The 19648-nt window shown below is 38.8% G+C and overlaps 1 protein-coding gene and 1 long non-coding RNA gene across 3 annotated transcripts in view; one reads left to right on the top strand and one right to left on the bottom strand.

Annotated features, from left to right (window-relative positions):
* The window catches only part of LOC124953090 (tyrosine-protein phosphatase Lar), a 485939-nt gene that overhangs the window by 458173 nt on the left and 8118 nt on the right, over positions 1-19648 (bottom strand). The window lies entirely within an intron of this gene.
* Positions 8782-10462, top strand: LOC124953096. Its single transcript, XR_007102115.1, has 2 exons — positions 8782-9318; positions 9441-10462. It is a non-coding gene; the product is annotated as an uncharacterized LOC124953096 (long non-coding RNA).

Here is a 19648-nt window from a genome sequence, read left to right on the forward strand (position 1 = left end):
GCGGACTTTACCCTACGGTGAGAAGAGTAGTAGAGTTGCTACTGGTGTGTTGCCGGCCTCGTAATGCGTATGTGGAGATAGAAGATGCATTCATCTTTGCACGTATTTGTAGTAGTTCGTGGTAAGTACCGAGCAGAGTGTAACGAATAGATTCTCGGATCGTGGCGACTGAATTCCAAATGCGTGAACGTGCAAAGGTAAAAGGGTTGGACAAAAAGGGGCGAACATCCCAACTAATGTTTGCTCTCCTTGTATTATCTGGAAAAACGTTCGGCTATTGTTGGATTTATTTTTGAGGCCGGGCGTAATCATTAAAAAGGGAATTTATGATTTCCATTCTTTCTGTTCTTCTTTTTCGCGGTTTTTAATTCCTTTTCTCTCTCTCTCTCTTTCTCTCTCTCTCTCTCTCTCTCTCTCGCTCTCTCTTTTCTCTCTCTTTCTTCCTTCTTTTTATTTCTTCTTCTTCTTTTTTCCTTACCTTTCTCTCTCTCTTTTCTTTTTTCTCTTTTTTTTTTTTCCTTTCTTTTTAGAACTCATTCAGAAGTAAGTTCGGACACGCTGCTGTTAATTTATAAGAGCGGAAAGTTTTATAAATTTGCTGGGTAGGTGGAAAAGTTTAGATGCGGAAGTAGAGTCGTACGGTTAAGTCGTCACAAAATAATTGTCCGCTATTATTATTTAGTTACATTTCTCTCTCTCTCTTTCTCTCTCTCTCATCACTGGAATATCGTCGTTGCATTAACCGTGTGCTTGAGATGGTTGAAAAATTTTCCTTGTTTTCACACGTTCATTTCGCATGCATTATTATTCTTGCAAGAATCCTAAGGTTTTACCTTTTGGTTACGATAACATTTTCGTAATAACCATTACGCAATCTTATCGATCGAAAATATATCTACGTTTCCCTTACATCTGGGCGTTTAGAATGGTAGCATCATGCGTTAGTTTGCGAGGAAAACAGGCCGAGTCCCGTGTGTGAGCTCGAGCACTGTATTTCGCATATAGAAGCATAAATTTTGCGAACAATGTCACGAAATTATTGCGTTAACGATGAGTTCTGGCAAAGGCGTATACGCTGCACGATATAATAGTATCACTACGTGGGCTTGTTACCAGAGATATCATAATGTCCCCGATATTCTAGACATTTGTTCTTCTTATTTGCATTACTTTTTCTTTCCATTATCAGATTCAATTTCTTTTGATAAATTATATTTATTATATATATATATATATATATATATATATATATATATATATATATTTCTTTTTCCTTAGTTTCTTTTTTGCCCCATTAGATGGAAAGAAAACAGGTCCGTTGAGATTGCGTTGCTTTAATAATTGCATAAATATTAATACTCGTAGCGTGGGCGTATAATTATGGTAATTATCGGCAATTAATTTCTTTTTGACAGCAATTAGCGGTAGAATCGCGGAACGTGAGAATGTGTCTAGCTGCTTAATGACCAACGTGATCGTTCCTTGGACTAAATTCTCGCGGTGGTGATGTTAAAACCGTGTATCGTAGTACAACGAGTTAGGTACAAATGTGGTTTTACATTTGTTCCCTCTCTCTCCCTCTCTCTCGTTGTTTTTTTCATTCTATGCTTCTTTTATAACGTTGGCTAAAGAGCTGGAATCTCTCGTGTATTTCTGCGCCACTTTTATACATAATTATCGTCATTAAACTATCCTAGTTGTTTCCGACTCTTCCGTTGGTAGGAATTCTAAAATAGATGTATAAATAATTCAAAGGAGTAACACTTTTGTCTTTGTATAAATTAATTGCTGGAAAAATGTTTTTTATTAAGCTACGAAGGACATACAGTTTTCTCTTTTCCCTTCTTTAATTTATTTATCATGTTGAAATTTCCTCGCGTTTAACAGGAATAACAGAAAAAATGAGACGGCCTCTTCGCACATACCCTATATACATATATATATATATATGTATGTATGTATGTATGTATGTATGTATGTATGTATGTATGTATGTATGTATGCATGCATGTATGCATGTAGGGATACGTAGAGAAAACAGTACGCGTCCAGCACGGTGAAAATTCGCGCGACCATTACTTATACTTCCGCCTTAGTCAGCTGCAGATGCAAAGGATTTTTCTTTGCGCCTTGCCGGTGACTATGATGCAGTATAATAATATTCCATCGACTTTATTCTTGCCTACCGCGCGTCACAGTTATTCTTTGCGAAAACGTTTCGACTCGTGTATTATCCGTCCGAATAGAAAGTAAGTGCTCTGCTACTTTCGAGTAATATACGGAGTATCTTAAATTTTCCTCGGTTGAACTTCAATATCTTTCGCGAATGAAAAGAAAGTATATGCATTGTTTTCCATAAAGGTGACACGAGAAATGCTTTATTAAAAAGTTTCGAGCATTGAATTTCATACGAAAATAGTTACAGCGCCGTCCTTTATAACTTAACATTTTTCTATTTATCTTCAATAACAAAAATCAATGATAATTTTTCCTTCGACAATGGATTTCCTTTCGTTCGATAAAATGAAATAAAGGAAAAGAAATCTTTATCGGATCTTTCGTCGAGCGATCGTTTCCCGATAATATCCAAGTGAAGAGGCGAACAAGAGGATCAATCAGATGATAAAAGAAGAAAATAAAAGCAGTACATTGGAAAAGCGTTGGTTGGTCAGTGACGTTTGAAACGAGCTATATCCAGCTCATGAGATAAGTGGAGGAGGAGGGTTTGAGAGGAGGTGGGCTGGTTAAAACGAGAACGCGCGTTCCGGAAGTGCCGTTAGCGGCGCACGTGGTACGCCACTCAAGCGAAGAGCCAACGAGGAGGATGACGAGGAGAGGAGGAGGAAACTCGAGAGGGAAGGAGAGAAGAGTCGCCGGGACAATGTTGTGAGCCTTCAACAACGGCGTTACCGGTGACATTTGGTACGTGTCTCGAACGTGTCCGTTCGCGCCAGCAAACACGTTCGGCCATTGCCCGATGCGTGGCTCGTTTACGCCATCCTATTCGTTATTATTCCATAGTGCTAATTATCATTATTTTTTCTATCATTTTTCTTTCTCATTTTTTCCTTTTTTTTTTTTTTTTTTTTTTATTTATATTCTTTCACCGATCGCCATTAGAACGTTCGTTCATGTATAGAACTTAAGAATTTTCTACGTGATAGATTGATAATCATTAGAGAAGTACAGAAGTCCTGTTGTCGTCATTAAATCGAATACAAGACAAGGTCGTTGATCGTTGCACGCGATTTAACAGGTTAAGCAACAAGGATGTAATAATCGGAGTGGAAACAGGCTCGCAGCGTTATCGGAGGGAACCGCGTATACAACGAAGGCTCGAAGGTATAAGTTTGATACACGGTCTAATTAAATTTGGAAGTGCCGCGTAGGCGTTGTGCGTCTATGTACGCGCGTCGTGTATACGTTGAGCTCTTTCAGCGGGTCTGCATAAAATTAATAGCGCGAGAGTAAGGGTTTGGTGCTGGTGCCTGGTGCTGGTACTGGTGTTGGATGCAATGCTTGTGTATATTATGCGAAAATTTGGTATAACGAGGGAAGCGCCGGTGGACCGTTTAGTCGTGATTTACGAAGTCTCTTAGGTAAGCATGCAAAACATCGTGGACCGCAATGACTGCGGTCTTCGTCCCAGGAAAGCAAGCTTCCTCCTCCTCTCTATTCGAGAAGAGCTACTCGATTGTTAAAGGAAGAAACTAGATAGCACTGATATTCCATGGGAACTATCGATAAATCGAAAGATCACCGACCGAATAATACCGCTATTCGTCATTCTTTTTATTTTCTTTTCTTTCTTTTTTCTTTCTTTCTTTCTTTCTTTCTTTCTTTCTTTCTTTCTTTCTTTCCTTCTTTCTTTCTTTCTTTCTTTCTTACGACTTAAAATGTCGAAGAAGAGAAAACGTTCGGAACGTTTCTAGGACTTTTCCCCTTAACTCGATAAAAACTTTTCTTGCTTCGTCGTCCTTTGGAGTACCTCGTTTTCTCGGATATACCTATATTTAATTAAGTCGAGAGTCAAGTAGGATCGACAGAAGAAGAAACCGTTTTAGAGATTTTTTTTCTAGCGTCGAGCGTGCTCGTAAATCTCAAGCTCTGGCGCATTAGCAATCGTTTACAAGCTCCCTGCATTCGCACTACACTTGACGATGAAACCTTCGCTCGACTTAATCTTGGATTAAGTTTCTCCTCTCTTTCTTCCCTGACTTTCTCTCTTTTTATTTCCGCGCGTATGGCCGCTTTAAATTTGCATTTTTTGTTTTTTTCTTTTCCAACGGCCAGTTACCTTTTATCCGATTAGTAAATTGCGATCGTTCCGAGGATATTCGGATTAAGATTATTTTGGTTGATTCAAGGAGGATGGAGAATATACGAGATTCGAGAGATCTAGAAATGTTTCTCGTTAAACGTGAATATAAAATTTAATAACTTTCGCAATTACCCCTTAGTTTTATTTTTTAATATACTTATAATTACGTAAATAGATCATATTGGTTGCTATTGAGTCACCTTGTAGAGATTAGCGCAGGTGCAATCGACTATATATATATATATATATATATATATATATATATATATATATATTCTCCTATAATTCGTGGGTTTCGTGACGGGTTTGTATTATTAAAAACTTTCCTACCATTCGTTAACTCAGAAAGATCGGTCGGTGTAAATTACGTTAATGTTCGAAATTGAACAAGGTAGTAATACAAATGCATGTGTACCGAATTGTTTGTTACAAAGTGTACAGCTTCGGGATCATCCAACCGCAAAGTACACGCGTGATTTATACTTGATAGTAATTGGCCTGGTAATGTATTATCGCGAACAGTACAATAATATCATATTTTATTCCGTCTCTTTGGAACGTTTCTAACATATATACATTTATATATATATATATATATATATATATATATATATATATAACGTCGCTGGTTAGCAGCAAGCATTTTGTTAATTTAATTTTAAAACCACGTGAGAATTTTTGAACGTGATGCAAAACACGTCCGGATGTGACGTCGTCCTTTTTATTTCTTCTTCCTTTCTTTCTTCTCGAAACTTTGTAAAAGATAACGAGGCTTAAACGAATAAAAGATCTTACCCACGACTCCGTGACAGTAAATTCAATACTACGGTTTCTCACCGACCTCGAAAAAGATATATATATATGTATATATATATATCTAGAGAAAGGAGAACATGGAAAGAAGAAGAAGAAGAAGAAGAAGAAGAAGAAGAAGAAGAAGGAAGAAATTCAGAAAAGGAGAAGGAGAGGAAGCAAACTCGGTTTATAGGAAAAGCTGAAAAAGAGGAAAACTCGCCTTAACTTTCGCTTCTTGCGCTATTTGTCGTGCATCTTCACTTATCGTTGTGCCACCACGTGCTCGATAGTCCAACCGAATCGAAAATTTCATTGGTTCTGTAGGATACAAAAAAGAAACTAAGAGGAAAGGAAAAAGAGAGAGAGAGAGAGAGAGAGAGAGAGAGAGAGAATTCGAGCGAGCGTGCAAGCGTGAGAATGAGATAGAGAAGTGTGACCAATTCAAAGATAAAAAGTCCGATGCTGATTTGAGGATTTCTTACGATTTTTGAAAATAAATTTCACTCGAGTGTCGAATAGTCATCAATTTTGTACAATTGTTTGCTCTTTCGCTCTCTCTTATACACACACACACACACATGTATACACACAGACATCCTTCATCAATCAATTTTTTCAATCTCTTAATAATTTAAAAAAGTCAAGCGTAAACACAGCTATTGTAATCGCTGCGCGAGAGTTAGTAATTATTGAAGATTCGTATAATTAAATTTGTACCGTTTAATTTATTATAGCAATGACGATCGTATAAATTGTCAGATAGGGGGCGTATCATTGTAAGTACCTGTAAAATCGGAGTCATTAACTAAACGTTCACGGTTCATAGCTTTTTCCAAGTTTTTTTATTTCGTTTTTTTTTTTTTTTTTTTTTTTTTTTTTTTTTTTTTTCCTTTTTTTTTCCATCGTTGTTCAGAAATCGATGAGGGGGTCGGACGGAGTTGAGGGAGGGGACAGAGGAGGGAGGAAAAAAAAACAAGTAACAGTCACCTTTGTAATCGGCTCGAACGAATGCCGGATTAAATCGGACCATCGAAGCTTTTAAACCTTTTGGAGAGTCACCGGATGTGTATAGACTTTTGGACTTGAAAAATATCAGAGGGTATTCTCTGAACGATCAAGTCGGTTAAGTGATGCACTCATTCTCGAGAATCGTCGAAAGAATTGCTACTCGTAACAAGCGTTTCTCGATTTCCTCATATTTTCTTTCTCTCTCACTCTCTCTCTCTCTATATATATATATATTCTTCTCTCCATCTCTATCGTGAGTAATCCGTTTTAGAGAATTCCATCGTAATGGTTGGAAAACTCGCGTAAAACGAGTCTTGATTATTCGGCAAAATAGCCGTTCCGAGAATGGTGCGAAGTATTAAGAACATAATACCGACTCTACTGACTTTCTCTTCTACCGGATATACATACATTGTAATAAGCTTTGTGGCCTTGGCAAAGTGTTTGTTCTAGTTTATTATATCACATCTTCGGTGTGAACGCGTGCGAACGTAGCACATGCCCACGGTAAGCGCCATGGATTATGCCAATTTTGAGTTTATTTGTTGGATTAAAGCTTGGTCCTACGAAATCTGAATGAACGTTTACATTACAATCCGAGAAAGATCGAATTGCGTTATCGGTGTAAAGCTCATTCGTAAAGTCACCCCATTTTCTTCTTACAAGTACGATTTAATTTTCGTTCAATCTTAAAATATGTTATTGAAATTTAAAGATTAAATGTTTGAGTGATCGCGTTGAAAGATATTTTGATTAATATTTTAATAAAAATGTTGACAAGTGTTTTGAACGAAACTTTTCTTTTTTTTTATGGGGTTCGAAACAAACTCGTTTCAAAAGAGCTTATTGATAATAATCACACACACACACATATGTATGCATATGCACGCATGCACGCACGCGTGTAAATACATTGAACACTTTCACGACACTTTCTTCATTATTCAGACAACAACTAACGCATACGTTTCGATTAACAGAGTTTTGCATATAACGCCCAAAGGATTTAGTTTCCCTTTGACCTCCGGGCTCTTGACGTTTTACGATGTAACGCGATGAGGCACGAAGCAGAGCTGCGTGGAAACTGTAACGTACGATCTCTTACACTATTGGTAGATAGTCTAAGTCAAACTTCTCCCTGCGGTCGCTTTAATCTGAGGGTCGCAGACGTGGTAACGATGCAAGGAAAGGGACGAAAGGGAGTGGTGACGTCCTCCTCTGCTCTTCTTAGTACCGACAGCATCCTCAAAACCGCGAGAACTTGGATCAGTCGAGTCTAAGTCGGTTTTAGATAGTAAAATACGAATCTCGATCAAGGCTTTGCAATTTCGTCGTTAGTGTTGACAATTCAAATGTAACATTGATACATGGCAATTATACAAAATTCTCTTTTCCTTTCTTTTTTGTTTCTTCTTCATTTTTTTTTTTCTTCTTTTTTTTTTTTTTTTTTTTTTTTTCCCGACGTACATGATAATTTTTATATCCAGGCATTCCGTTAAAATGGCAAATGATGTACACTCGATTAACAGACAATTCTTTTCTCGTGGATGTATCTATAGTCGCACGAGTGCACATAGAATGCAGAAAATATTACGTGAAAATCGCGACGCCGTGGAGATCCACGAGAATGTTACAAAATTCGCAGGTTCTTTAGTTCTAAGCGTGTCGCTTGACTCACTCACTCACTCACTCACTCACTTCAGTGCACTTACGTACGAACACACATAAATGCATGTAGACGTCAACGGAGAAATGTAGCACGGTAAGCGGATTTAATGTCAGACTGGTGAATACTACCTACTTTATGCGCGTACGTCGGTCAAACACGACGTTTCTCGTAATTACGGCATTTTTTTGCACGATGGTACATTAAAACCGAGCGCAGGCAACAGCAGCGACTGCGAGATTCGCCTGATTAAAATCAGTCGAGCGGTGTACCTACCACTAAATGCAGTGGTGAGAAGAGAAATGAGGAGGTGAAGGAGGAGGAGGAGGAGAAGGAGGAGTAGTCAAAATATATACAAAGAGGAGCGTTCCAACGTCATCCTTTTTTTTTCTCGTTCGATTAATTTATTTTTTTTTTTTTTTTTTTTTTTCTTTCATTCATTTATTTTTTTTCCTTTGGCTTCTATTTCTCTCTCTCTATTATTATTATTTTTTTTTTTTTCTTTTTTTCTCCCCTTTCCACGCTTATATTTATATTCATCCGATCTTTTCCTAAGAAAAATAAAAGCGCATCGAATGAGAGGAGCGTTGTTTGAACGCAAAGTTTTTTTCATGAAAACGTTTTCATCCTTACAAAGTAATTACGACGAAAACGTTAAATATTCGTTTGGTCATCAAGGGAATTTTGTCGATAGTAGTAATGCTACTAGCGATATTGTTACTGGTTAGGAAGGATTTGCTAAGAGAAGGAACCGTCATGCACGCGACATAACTTCTAATTTAAGATGGAACTAACGCCTGTTAGACGAATACAAGAGAGAGAGAGAGAGAGAGGTGCGAAGATTGCATGCGATATGCTATTTCAAATAGAGAAAGAGAGAGAGAGAGAGAGAGAGTGCGGTTGCACCGTGACTTCCTTCGGGATTCAAGGAAGAGAGAATGGGTGAGTCATACGCGTAGACAAAACGTTCTGTCGCATGCCATCTGCAACAAGGAGCATAGCGAGCCAACTTGTTTCGGCATATTCTACCTAATTTCTTAGCGTCTCGCCATTGCCATTTTCCCTCTTCCTCCTTTCTCCCTTCTCTCTTTTCCTTCCCTTCATACTTCGGCTTTACTACTTCGCTGCTTTGCATAATCCCTTTTTAGGTCGCAACGTATCGCAGGCTCCTTCGGGCGGGCCAAGAAAAACTGATGATATTATTAACGACAATGGAAATTAACGAGGAGCGAATGCGACGATCAGAGAGAAAGTGTAAGAGAGAGAGAGAGAGATGCATATGTATATGTATATATATATATATAAAGAGAAAGAGAGAGAGGGCAGTGGAGAGGACAAAAAGGAAGCATGTGCGCTTGAATATTATTTCATTGATCTCACGAGCACGTTTTATGAGCCGATACGAAGAAACTTTTCCGCAGAGTAAAACATCGTGCGCGTGGGCTGACCCTGTCTGAACTTTAGCGAAAAGTAAAAGGTGACTTTTCCGAGTTTTCTCGAACTGTCGACCGGAATGAAAAGTAAAAAGGTTCGTTGGATGTGTCCACTCTTTGCTATATATTTTTTTTTCTTTTTTTCTTTTCCTGATTTTTCTCTTTTTTTTTTATTTTTTATTTTTTTTTTTTTTTTATTTTTTTTTTTTTTTTTTAGAACAACAATCGATGGATCGTAATGAGTGCCCCTTACTCGTTAAAATTGTTAGGGAGATGTTTAGATAGATTTTGATCAAATTGAAGAGGATAAAATGCACTTTCTGAGTTAAAGAAATATAACTTTTCGATAGTTTATTTAAAACGTAAACAAAGGTAATTATATGAGACTTTAGTTTAAATGGTCCCACTTAAAAGGAAACATTATAACGAGACGCATACCGACGATAACAAAGTTGTACCAGCTAAAGTGGATACAATTAAAACACCGGTTAAAATAAATTAGCATTACTTTCACTTTATATACATATATTTGTTTATGTAATTTATTTCCCAATAAATTATAAATGGTAAATTACACTACTCGGAAACATGAGCTTTCTCTGGTCAAATCGAAATATCAAAAGCACTTATTCCAACTACTGTAATCAACGATAACTTGGAAAATACCATTCTCACGTTGAATATGATTTGAAGTATCATTATTTTTGAGTTAAATGGTGGTTAATGGTTTGATCGAAGGAAGGAAAAAAATCGTTCGCATGTACGTACGTCACGATTACTTTAATACGAGACTTCTCGTCGAGAAAAGAAAAGAGAAAATTTGGCGCGTTTGAAGGGTTAAAAATGAAATGGAAGAAAAAAAAAAAGAAAGAAGAGAAAAAGAAAAAAGGAAAAAAGAGAACAAATAAGAAAAGGCGCGGAGATGGAAGGAAAAAAAGAAAAATAAAAAGTAGAAAAAAAGAAGAGAAGAGGAAAAAGGTAAAAGTCGCGAAAGGTATGCACGCACTCTTGCGCGGTACAATGGATTCATCTTGCACCGTCAACCTTTCACTTTTGTTCTTCCCTTTTTCTTGCTTGTCGAAATGCGCCGGCTTCTAACGCGAATATAGCGATATGCCGGAGCTAAAGGTTGAAGGGAGGGACTGAACGAGAGAGGGTAAAAGAGAAAGAGAGTGGAATGTGAAGCCGGGTGCATGGTGCACCGCATCGTAGTTTTGTTTTGTTTGTGAACCTAGTGAAGGAGAAGAGAAGATGGAGGAAGAGAAGGAGGAGGAGGAGGAGGAGGAGGAGGAGGAGGAGGAGGATATGGTCGAGGAAACTCGCGAAAGAGGCCCGGGGGAAGGGTGGTTGGTCTTTGGAGTGGAGTTCGATCCCTCGGTTAAGGTTTTGTTCCGCCATTGTGATAACTCAAACAATGCAGTCCTGACTGGCACTGTACACGAGGGGACATAAAGGAGGGTCGAGACTCTCTCTCTTTATCTCTTTCTCTCTCTCTCTTTCTCCCTCTCTCTCTCTCTCTCTCAGTCACTCTTGGCCTCCCTCGTGTTACTCGCTTTGTAAGTCCACCTTTCTTTCATTTTCCATTTGTCGATCGCGAAAACGGATGCATATGCTATTACAAAATATATAATATTTCTTATGTCCTTTCTATGAGATGATGTAACGCAGAGAATCGTGGTTATGCGGTTGTGGTCTAGAAAAGTCTCATTACCGTGAACCGCTTTTGAAACAAAAGGGATTCGCACTTGGTCGGAAGCGAGAGAAATATTCTCTACGGTATGGTGCTCGCGAAATAGTAATAAGGGAAACGTGGATGGACCATGTTCTCGTCATGCTCTTATGAAAAGGATATAGGAAGGGAAGGGAATGATGGAGAGTGCAACGAGAAGAAAAACTTTCCTTGTGATCATTTTCTCTCTCTCTCTCTCTCTCTCTCTCTCTCTCTTTTTCTTTCTCTTTCTCTTGAATAAGCACATTCAATTAATATAGAAACAACCAGGAGGAAATTTTCTTTAGCTCGGAAAAGCACCAGCCGCGTTATGTCATCCCCTTTTTCTCCCCTTAAGTTTTGTGGGAAACCCGAAATCGATCGACATTTTTCTTATATTCTTTCCCCACGACGAATTCGTTTACTTTCGTATGTGTGTCCATTCGAAAAACCTTTATTATATGAACGAGATCAAGTACGGTCATAAATTTCCCACGTCAAAATTCATTTTTTATTATAGCCAATCTTTTTTCTTTCCTTCTGCCTTTCTTCTTTTTTCTCCTCTCTTTTCTCTCTTTCTTTTTTTCCCCCGTACCCTTTTTCCAGCTACTTTCGGAGGAGATCGTCCGGCACGATTTTTCAAAAAAAAAAAAAAAAAAAAAAAAAAAAAAGAAAAAATACCCCCTCATTATTTAGAATTACACCTATATCCACGCTCTGTAATAGCGACTGGCGCATTCTCGCCGCGTCATTGGCCAACGCGTTTCTTTTGCTAGTTCTTTTTCCAAGAATCGAGGTATTTCATGTATACCGTTCTCTGATTCATTAATCATAGAGAATTGCGTAGCTGTGGTAGTATACTCGAAGCATGAACGACGAGGAAAGTCTCTTTCTCTCTCTTTCTCTCTCTCTCTCACTCCTTCCTCTCTTCTTCTCCATCTCTCATGCCAAGCAACACGTACATGCTACCTAGTGTATTCGCTGTTATTACATATTCATAAATGGTCACTAATGACGGTCCCGTAGTTTCGCGGCGGATATCTACTTTGTTGGTTTCTGTCATGTTTACTAACAAGTACGTGTGTTGATTAAGGCTTGAAGCAGTGCTCTACTATGGCGTTACTATTGCATTAGTCCTAGTCGTAACGTAAGAGCCGTTAAATGTGAGGTTGAATCCTGAAATGACGGAGAAGAAAGGGACGAAATTTCACTTGAGAATTTCTATTGGAAATCCGAATTTCAGCTTGCTGCAACGCTTTTAAAGGGAAAAAGATAATACAAGTAGTAGTTACGAGCGGTGATAGGCAAAGAAGAGCAAAGAAAGAGACGATGGTAATGATACATGTTTTCTTTTTCTATTTCTCTCTCTCTCTCTTTCTCTCTCTCTCTCTCTCTCTCTCTCTCTTGCTCGTTTTCTCGTTCCTCCTGGAAAGTTAGCGGATTAGTATGCGCTCGTTAGCAACTATCGGAATACTCGAGTAAGTTTGTAAAGAGATCTCCATTTGCCTTTCTTACGTCGAAATAGAGAAAATGTACCTATCGTACATTTTCAGAAAATGTACATATCGTCGAGTACGGAGGAGAGAGAGAGAGAGAGAGAGATGATGTACAAGTTATTTCGTAATTTTCGATAATTTCGTTACAAGTTGAAAAATTATCAACAATGGTGATAACAATTGACTGGGATAGATTAAAGGGATCGTTGTAAAATTTCCTATATATTATCTGTCATTCAGATAATATATACGTACATACCAATAAATAAATTTACGAGTGAATACGTAAATAAATAGATACATAATTAACATCGTTTTAATTGACGATTTAATTTAGTTGAGTTTAATGAGAAAATTTGAAAAGAAAAATGATATATGTTGGTAATTTTTGGTCGCAAAGCATTTTGCGATGCGGAAGGACGTGTTATCTAAAACGCGAGCCGCATCGAATCTTATCTCGCGTGAGGGTGACAGAAGCGACAAAATTAAACGTCAGCCGCAGCTCTTGGCCAAGAGCTATATCCGGTTTTGTCTCGGTACTTTGCAGCCGTCGAGACTTGCCCTCTCGCGAGGGAAAGACCTGGCTGAAGTCGGCTTTCGAGCTCGCGGCGTTTTCTCGACTAATCACGGGCTTGCGAAGGGTCGCGAAAAGTACAGAGAAAGAGACGAAACGAGAGAGAGAGAGAAAGAGAGAGAGAGATAGAGAAAGAGAGAGAGTATGTCGAGGAGGTGAAGTGGATGCTGAAACTCATAGTGAGCAAGATAGAAAGAGAAAGAGAGAGAGAGAGAAAGAGAGAAGCAAAATTAAAGCCGCTGTATCAAATCTAAGCGCGTGCATCCACCCTATCATTTTTGGGTCCGAGCATTATCCAGTATAAGGCTTCTGAATATACATATATATATATACAAACACATATCACATATATATATATATATATATATATATATATATATATAAATATATATATGAATATATAAATATAAATATATATATGAATATATATATATATATATATATATATATATATGAATATATATATATATATACATATATACACATGTAAGATATGTACGTGTGGATAAAGAGCTTCTACCATGTTGGCACTTTCGACCTTCTACTCCGTCATTATCGTCGTCTCCTTCTCGTATTCTATCTTTCTTCATCCCACCCCATTTCGTTCTCTCTCTCTCTCTCTCTCTCTCTCTCTTTTTCTCCTTCTTTCTTTTTCTATCTTATATCCTTCTTTATCCGAGCAACCTCTATCTCGCTTCCTCTCTTCGATTATACCAATTTCCCATCCCCACCTATCTCTATCTCGAGCTTCAGTATGGCGCGAGCATTGCCCTGTCGTCTCGTCATCGGTCACGACGTTCGACCCCGAGCAAAAAGCATCTTTCCTTCCTCTTCCTCCCTCCCGTCTCCTCTCTCTTCCTCTCTTTCTCTGTCCCTTTGCATCGGAAAGCACCGAGTCCTCTTCGAACGACAACCTATGGCTCACCTTATTCGTCATGCCTCAACATCACGATCGTTTATCGCACCTTCACGCTTCGTCAGTATTCGTCTTCCTCTTTTGCTCTCTCTCTCTCTCTCTCTCTCTCTCTCTTTCTCTCTCTATTGCTCTCTCATACACCTCGGGAAATCCATCTCCGTCGTCGTAAGCGTCAAGTTTCTTCCTCCCTCACTTCGTTCCTTGTCAAGATCGTTTCCTGCTCTGTCGCCGCGTTTTGATTTGCTCGTTCGTATTATGTAAAACGAAGACTAGTAACAGGAAATCTACTTTTCTCTCTTTCAAATCTTTTTCTCTCTCTCTCTCTCTCTCTTTCTGTCTATTTCTTTCTTTCTTTCCTTTTTTTTTCACAAGGGATTAATGCGATTCCATCGGTGTATCAATTATTCCGTTTAATCGCGTTACGCGGCATTTATTTCGAAGATAAGTGGATTCCGATTAATGCGAAATATGATCGAGCATTGAAACGGTCGTATAAATTTCAACGGATTATAGTCCGAAAAGCTGATCATACATTGTAATCAATGTTTATTCCCGGACCTCCGAGGAAAACGAGTTGTATTTCGGAAGTTTAATATGCGAATTGTAAATGGTTTTCATGGAATTTTTAAGAGGGTGTTGTATGAATAGTTTTTTCCCCCATGCTTTTATTGGTAGCTAAATCATAGGACGTTATTATATCTGTTCGCGTTATAGCACAACGCGACCCATTAAATCCTTCTAATAGTATTAACGTCGGATAGGAGACTTTTGCAAATATTTTTTTCCCCAGACAGATATATTAAACGTAATGCTTCATGAAAGTTTCAATGTACCGTGGACGCGTCGGTAACAATGCAGCGCGACGCGAACGATTCGTTTTTATAGTTAACACAGAGTTCATTTTTAATGATTATCAAAATAACTTTGTAAGGTATAACCGGATCTGTTTATTATTACATTTTGACCGTCAATAATAAATAAAGTTACTAGATATTGTTTGTAACCTCATAATTAAAATTTTACGAGGAACATCTTTTCGATATTTCAAAGTGTTTTAATCAAGAGACAACGAAATGATACTTTCGAATAAAATAATCAACGTTTTGACCGATTATGAATTTATGAATAACTGAATCGAACAAACGATTGTACGTTTTCAGTTCGTTCATTCGGGAGTATTAGTCCGAATGACTGATCGCGAAAAGTTAAGGCATGTTTTCACGATTCGCAGGGTAGCACGTCGATGAAAACCGAGTGAGAGAGAGAGAGAGAGAGAGAGAGAGAGAGAGAGAGAGAGAAAGCCAATAGTAGCAGATGTGAACGTGAGAAAGATAAAAATACGAATTGGTCGAGTACGAAACGATCGTTTAATTGTGCTAAATTTTCGATAGTTCGTACGACAGGATAATTTGGTGAATTGGAGCGGCACCCCTAATGTTACCGCGTAATTCCTAACGAAACATATTCCCGAATGTTTCGGGATTTTAAATTATATTTAAGTCATTAAAGGTAATTAAAAATTATTAGAGTTACGGGAAGATGAATTCATTCTAAAGATATCAAATCTTCGTATACCGCGACATCTTTAAGAAGAGGCAAACTTTATTAGCAATGAAAGATACGAGAAATGAAATATAGATAAAGTCATCTTCGCCATTTAGATTTCTCGTTCAAGTTTTATGGCATAAGGAGCTTAGAAAAAATTTCAAATGATATTAAAAATGACATTTTTAGAATTAGAACAAGGATTCGTATTATCAGTTTATTAAAATTTCAAAAGTTACGATTCGAATGACGGGATAAATGAATCAATTGATTCTAACATCGATTTTACATATTTCATATTATGAATGTAATTGATTAGACGAGAAGGAAGAAGGATAAAAGAAAGAAAGAAAAAAAGGAGAAAAAAAGAAGAAGAGAACGTAAGGGTAAGTAGATACGTCGCGTAATATTGAAGATGAAAAAAACGATGGATTTGTCGCGAACAAATGAGAATAATGGAAGAAAGGAGAGAAATCGAACTCTCGGATAGATCTAAGTCTTATTCCGTAGATACATTCCGCGAAGCAATCCGAACGGCCGACACGTTCGACGAGGTGGAAGCGTCTTGAAAAATTTACCCGACTCTAACGGAGAGACCGGGTATGGGAGGGGGAGGAGGGGCGGCTCGGGTCGGGGAAAAAGGGAAAAGGTCGAGCTACTACTCGGAGTAACTTGGGGAAAGGCTCGAACTAGCATCAAACGGTACGAAAGAAAGGCGAAAGAGAGGTAAAGAGAAGAACGCGAGTAGAGGGAGGAAAAAGAGATGTGGACGGAGAATTGAGTGGCGGTGGTGGGGGAGGGGGAGGAGGGTTGCAGGATGTGGGAGGAGGGGCGACAAGGAAAAAGGAGATTTCACGGTGCTGGAGCACCTGCCAAAAAAGGAATTGAAAGCGTCGCGACGTCGTTCGGCTAGATATCAAACATTTTCGTAGAGAGAAAGAGACACAAGCACATACACGTATGCGCGCGCACACACACACACACAGAGAGAGAGAGAGAGAGAGAGAGAGAGAGAGAGAGAGAGAGAGAGAGAGAGAGACGCGCTTTATATCGATATGGATACACGAAATTTACTATACTTGTGGATATAATTACAAGAGCGATCTCATGACGGAAAAATAAAAGAATCTATTCGATGTTAGTATTGTCTCGCGACTTATTATCGTTATTTATTCGTGGCAGAGCCAATATATTCTGTATCATAGCCTGAAATTCTTTTGGAATAAGAAAGTCGTAAGGACTATCGATCGGATATTTCTAACAAAATTAATATTTCGTTACGGTTCAAAAAAGAAAATCTATTTGCTGCGATTCACGTAACATTGTTGATAATTACCTGGGAATATATATACCCTATAAACGTTATGCGATTACAACGTGGCGTTGAACAAGAATTGTGTAAAGCGTACAACGATATATAAAAAAAAAAAAAAAAAAAAGAAAAAAAAAAAAAAAAGAAAAAAAAATTCAAAATGGTAAATGCCAGTGATACGAGATACACGCAGTGATTATATTCCTCCATTACAAAAGTTCTCCGGTGCAGAGAGTGCAGTGGTACACGGAAAAGAAAAAGAGAAAAAGAAAGAAAGAAAGAGATAGAGAGAGAGAAAGAGAGAGAGAGTGAGAGAGAGAGAGAGAGAGAGAGAGAGAGAGAGAGAATAATGTCAATGCCGATACCACAATGTTGGCTCGTATTTCTGTTCTCTCCTCTTTCGTACGATACGAGCAGCGTGCGTTGTACTCGCTGGTTTCAATGCGTTGAAACCATTGAAGTATGAAAAATTCCTCGACATTTTCCAAACTATTCTCTCTTTCTCGTTTCTTCCATCGAAAAAAATTCAGTAACCTTCGATATTAAATGAATAATTAATAGGTGCGACATAAAAACTTATTCGTTCGAATTTGTATTTCGTTTGAATCATTAACCGTTGTATCGGGTAACCTCATTGTTGAAAAGGATATAGAAGAGGAAGGACAGATAGACAAACACACAGACAGACAGACAATCAGACAGACAGATAGACAGATAGATAGATAGATAGATAGATAGATAGATAAAGAGATTGATAGAGAGAGGAAGGAATAGATAGGATCACGATCATATATTCTCGCTTAAAGCGAAATCCAATACCGACGACCACAAATTGTTTCTAAAATAGTAAAACTATTTTGGCTTTTAAATGGTCCTTCACTCATATCGTAGAAATATTATTTAATTCAATGAATTGATTTCTCCCCTTTCTTCCTATCCGAAATTCAATTATTTGTTTCGATGAATTGGAGATGGTACACGATAAAAATTAATTTCATTTATAATATACTCATAATTGCGATCGTTAAATTAAAAACTGACTTTACTGAGTTGTTCCTTAAGTAAAAGTTTACGGTTGAAAAAGTTGAAAAATACATGAAAAAGAGGGCTGGAGGGATAGAGGGGGACGGGAGAGTAGGAATGTCTAATGGTCAGGTGGTAGTACGGCGAATAAAGTATATGTTGATGAAGCTTCAGGCGGTACTAACCAAAAATGTTAATAAAGTATTTTCCGTTCTATGCTATCGTAGTATTAGGAGTTGTATTACGCGGGCAAAGCACCAACGTGAAAATGCGCATTTACCGGAACGTTTAACGAACGCGTACCTACTGGTTAAATTATCAAGCGAAGAGGAAAGAGCTCGTTCTAGCATCGAGTTGGTAGAACGTTATTTAAAAAGAAACCCTCCTTTCTCTGCTATAAATAATATTCGCTCTAATATCGTTTCATTTCGCTGTTGGCCGAATGCTAGACCGTTACTGTTTCCTGGCTATGGCAAAGAGAAAGAGAGAGAGAGAGAGAGAGAGAGAGAGAAAGAGAGAGAGGATTAGATTCAACGCGCTCACTGACTTCCGCTAGATAATTCAATATGACGCTCGAGCCACTGAACAAAACTACCTGCATCTGTTTTATCCCGAATATAAATGGTGAAAAACCTTTCTCCTAGGACAAAGATTTAGATTCTCGTGACCGTTTGAGTGAACAAAATTGCATTAGGAGAGAATAAAAATAAAGATCGATCGGATGGACTATCTAACGTAGCACAACGACGAAAGAAAAAAAAAAAGGAATAGTTTGGAAAGAGGGAGTGTGGTGGGAGGGGGGGGAGGGGGGGGAGGGGAGGGGAAAGGAAATCGACGATCCATCTAGTAGTACGCGAGAAACTCGTAGAAGAAGAAGAAGAAGAAGAAGAAGAAGAAGAAGAAGAAGAAGAAGAAGAAAAAAAGTCGTGGTTAAGGGAGGAAGAAAGGAGGACGTAGAAACGCGAGCGACCGTAAGTCAGCATCGAGAACGATGAAGGGGTCACGGCGGTACGGATAGCCAACGATATATCAAGGAGGATAGAGTGATCGATACGTATTTCTGTCTCTATTCCGTTGAGGGATACCGCATCTCCACCCCAATCCCTTTGAAACTCCTGGCATCGGGTCCGGGACGTTAGCGCGGCCCATTGCCGATTGGAGGGAACCTGAATGGGAGGATGGACGCGAACCTCTCGCGGCATTCAAGCCAGGATATGATGCATCGGCCTAATTTCGCGGGCGGAAGGTCATGTAGGCTCACTAAATCTTGACCATTGCCACCCTGTAGGCGTGCGTGCGTGCGTACGAGCGAGCGTATGAGCGAGCGAACTAGCTGACTGGTTGGTGGATGGCTGGTCGACTGGATAGCCCAACTACCCAGCTAGCCCAGCTAGCGAGAGAAAGATGGATGGTGAGAGTACCCAATGCGATGTCATCGAGACCGAACGTTCCACGTCCGAAACATTCGCCCACGCCTCCCTCCCTCCCTCCCCCTCCATCCCCCTTCTCCTGTCCAATGCGATGCACTCGCGAGCGCAAATCCCACTGGGCAAACGGTTCCTATGGGTCTAGCTAGTTGCCAGTAGTAAAGGCCAGTGTATAGTCGGACTCCGCAGGAAGCGATTCCTAAATCATATCAGCGCGCTCGAAACACATGCTACGCATTCCCGAAACTGTTTGCCATACTCGGAACACGTCACGGATTTGCCTCTCTCACTCTCTCTCTCTCTCTCTCTCTCTCTCTCTCTCTCTCTACGTGACAAGTATACCTTTTCATCTATTTTCCAGTCAAACATTTTTACCCATCGGTACAATCGACGTTCTATTCTTTTTTTTTCTTTTTTTTTTTTT

This window comes from Vespa velutina, chromosome 11, assembly GCF_912470025.1.
Source record: "Vespa velutina chromosome 11, iVesVel2.1, whole genome shotgun sequence".
NCBI lineage: Eukaryota > Metazoa > Arthropoda > Insecta > Hymenoptera > Vespidae > Vespa > Vespa velutina.